At 54.8% G+C, this 3,585-nt stretch overlaps 1 protein-coding gene across 2 annotated transcripts in view; it reads right to left on the bottom strand.

Annotated features, from left to right (window-relative positions):
• CLIP2 (CAP-Gly domain containing linker protein 2) overlaps positions 1-3,585 on the bottom strand; it is a 113,618-nt gene that overhangs the window by 15,593 nt on the left and 94,440 nt on the right. The gene's annotated exons all lie outside the window — the stretch shown is intronic.

Genomic DNA, 3,585 nt, shown 5'->3' with positions numbered 1-3,585 from the left:
CAGCATGGGATGGATTGGGGCTGGGACAAGCTGCCCAGCTGGCCTGGGGGAGCACGGGACTTGGGGACTCCTGCCACCACGCGCCACCGGTCTGGGAGGGCATGGGAGTGCGAGTGTGCTCCCAGATCTGCACAGGGTGGGCTGGTCCAGGGTGCAGAAGGTGCTGGTAGTGCAGCCTCCCCATGCCTCCCGGAAAAGCCCCGGCTTCCCCCCGCCTGGCGACCAGTGGCAGGGCATGGCAGTGGGCGCATGCACCCAGATCATGGAGGGACTGGCAGCAGGGGCTATGGGGAATTTTAGGGTGGCTGCAGCCTGCTCATAGCCCCTGCTCCACTGCTCTCTGTGGGGCAGGCAGAGCCAGGGCTGCGCTCTGGGCTGTGGCTGGGGCTAGCCTCCTGCAGCAGTCTGGCCCAGCCCACCCTGCGCAGATCCAGGGACATATGCCCGGTCCCATGCCCTCCTGGACCAGTGGTGCGCAGAGGTGGGAGCCCCACTCCCCGAGTCCCGCACCCCCCCGCCCCCGTTGGGCAGCTTGTCCCAGCCCCAATCCCTCCTTTGCTATAGGGGGCACTGATCTGCCCCCCCCCCCCCATGCCCTTTACCAGCTGGAGGTAGCTGCGTCCAGCACAGTGAGGACTGCTGCCTGTTTAATCTATGGCCAAGTCTCTGAACTGGCGCTAAATCTTTGGATCCGAACTGGACAAATCAAACCAGGACAGCGATTTGAATCACTGAATCGAATCGCTGTCCCTCCGAATCAGCCAAATCCAAAGCGAAAACTTGCCGCTGCGCACAGGTCTACTCATTTGCCCAGCATTTGGCTATTCCCACAAACACTATGGCTGATGAAGGTGGTAGCAGTGACAAGTAACGTGTTGCCACAGGAGAGCTTACATCCGCCAGCAGAAGTTCATGGCATACCGCAGACTCCCGAGTCAGCAGCCCTCAGGCTGAGCAGGCGAAAAGGCTTCAGCCGATGCCAGACAACAACTGTTTGATCAATTAATCACTTCTACCCGGGCATTTTTAAGTGGCTTGCAGGGCATCCAGTGCTGTCATGCTTGGGCTAGGGACAGGCATTGAAAAAGCCAGAGCCTGAATTGATTCAGTCTTTGCAGATTAGTCTAACCTGCCTACATTGAACCAATCTGCAAGTGAACAGACATTCACAAAATGCAGGCACATGCCTGCAGTGGCTTAGACCAGGAGCTGGGAGACGCCAGAGCAGCGCTCAGCTGCAGTGAGGCTGGGGGGGCAAGGCAGGAGCACCCCCTACTGGCCCACCAGGGGGGGGGGGGCATGGCCAGCCATGGCAGTAGTTTGGAGTGAACTGGCCATGGAAGGGTTTAAATCCCCCCCTCCCTGTCCCACCAGCACAGACCAGAGCCAAGGTCCGCTGGGTGCTCCCCCCTCCCAGCTACAGTTGCGAGGCATGGCCGGATGCCAGCTGGCATGGCCCCCTGGAGCAGAGGGGGCAGAGAGGGGGGTAATTCCCCCCTCTACACAGGGGACCACAGCCAGGGTCTGACTACTGACGCTTGCTCCTTGTGCAGGGCAAGCAACAGGATAAGCCTCCTCCACCAGACACCAGAGGGAGGAGGGAATAACCCCCCTACCTGCCCCCTTGCCTCTGGCCAGGCCCCCGACCCTGCCACTCGAGTGGTAAAGGGGAACGACCCCGACAGGGCGGCAGCCCCTTACTGTGCCCTGGAGCGTGAGCCTCCTCCCAGCAGGGGGGCGTACTGCAGGTCAGGGAAAGCTGCCACGGACTGCACGGGTCGAGCAGCGGTGGCGCTAGGGGGGCTGTGGCCCCTTCCACGCCCCAGGGCTGCCGTCTGCCCAGCACAGTCCATAGCAGCTCTGACCCCCGCTCGCTGCCTCCCCACCAGGAAGTGGCTCATGCTCCCTGGTTGAGTGGAGCAGAGAGAACAGCCCGGAGAGCATGCTGGGATGCCGGGGGACTGTGGTTTAACTTACACCAGGAAGGGTTCTGGGACAGAAGTTGCATAAACCAGTTTGAGCTCAATCAGTCTGATACTACATTCAACCAGGTTGATCTCAAGCTGGTTCTGGCCATTTTGAAACTGGTTTATGTGCACTGAACGTCCGTTCCATTACAGGTTTAAACTAGTTTCCGATCACTTAAACTGGTTTGTGTGTAATTTCTGTCCCTAGCCCTGGAGTTGTCCATTGATTTTAGTAGGAGGGGGGATTGGTTTTTAGTTCTTCCTTTGCATTTACTCTTCTTTGGATCTCTTCCACTTTGCACTGACATCCTGTAGTAATAAACCCACTATGCTTTCTTAGGGGACCTGTACTCGGAGCTTGTGACCAACTAGGATAAAAGGACGCATGTTGGACATGCCATCGACACGTAAAATTCCTTCCACCTTCTTTGCTTCTCTCCTTTCCTTCCTAGCTGATAAACATAATTTTAATTGCAACACCAAGCCCAATCCTGTCAATGCCCTTAATTTTACTATCATGATCAAAAATCAAGGAAATTACTTGGGAACAGTAAAGTTAAGCTCATGCATAAATGTTTACATGACTGAAACCTTGGTTTGGGAACAGTCTTGAGATTCCAGGAGTGTATTTTTCAAACCAATGCTCTCAAGCAAACCACATATTTCCAGACTTGCTCTGGTCTCTCGTATTCCAAGGGGCCAGGAAATCTCTCTTGCTATAAATGTTCTTTTCATGTAGCGTCTGGTACAAAGCTAACGTACAGGCAAGGGATACAAATTCACAGCGACTGTGCAGCAATTTTTCCATTCCCCAGTATGAATGAGGCGAGCAAGCTGCAGACAAATCCTTATGTCATCTCATAAGGGTGGGGTGGTAGCGTGCGACAGAAAGCAGGGTATAATAGCTGCAAAGCCTCTGGAAAAGACCTATAATAAGCTTGGATATGACAGCTGACCCCTCCATGATAATGATGGTTATAGTTACAGTCTGGCTTTCAATGACCATTTGTAATCAGATGAGTCACCTTTGGGACGGGCATTTTGTTGTGTGCGCCACTTTTCTTGGCTGGCTGACTTCCCTTCCCCTCCCACCAACACGAGACTGCTCCTTCAGCTCCACGATAACCTTCCTTTGTAAACACGCCTGCCCGGCCAGGACTTACCAACGTTCCTATTTTACCTGGCCGATTAAGCGGACCTTCCCAACCTACAGAGCAAACCCGTGACAGCCAGGGCTAAAGCTAGAGCGACCCATTCTCAAGCCCTCCACTTTAACCGCACATCATACTTCCTCCCCGATGGCGCCCATTGAGTCTGCGGCATGAGAATGGTCACAGGGGTGCCATGGGCAAGCTTCCAGCGTGGGCACAGAAACTCACACTACATTTAAACCCTCCATGCTGATCACTCAGTACTTCCTTGGCTGATGTACTTATAGAGAGAGCACGGGAAAGACCTCAGCTTTGTCTGCTCAGGACTGCTGGCATTCATCTGCTAAATGAGCTACCCAAGATGAGTCCCAACAGAATCCCCTCTCAAGTGCTCCCACTTACGGCATGAGCTAGGCAACAAGCTCGGTTTCTTTTGCAGGAAATGCCTCTTCCTCCTGCTCCCTTCC

This window comes from Crocodylus porosus, unplaced genomic scaffold, assembly GCF_001723895.1.
Source record: "Crocodylus porosus isolate Cpor-Errol unplaced genomic scaffold, CroPor_comp1, whole genome shotgun sequence".
NCBI lineage: Eukaryota > Metazoa > Chordata > Crocodylia > Crocodylidae > Crocodylus > Crocodylus porosus.
This window is presented reverse-complemented; position numbering and strand designations above follow the sequence as displayed.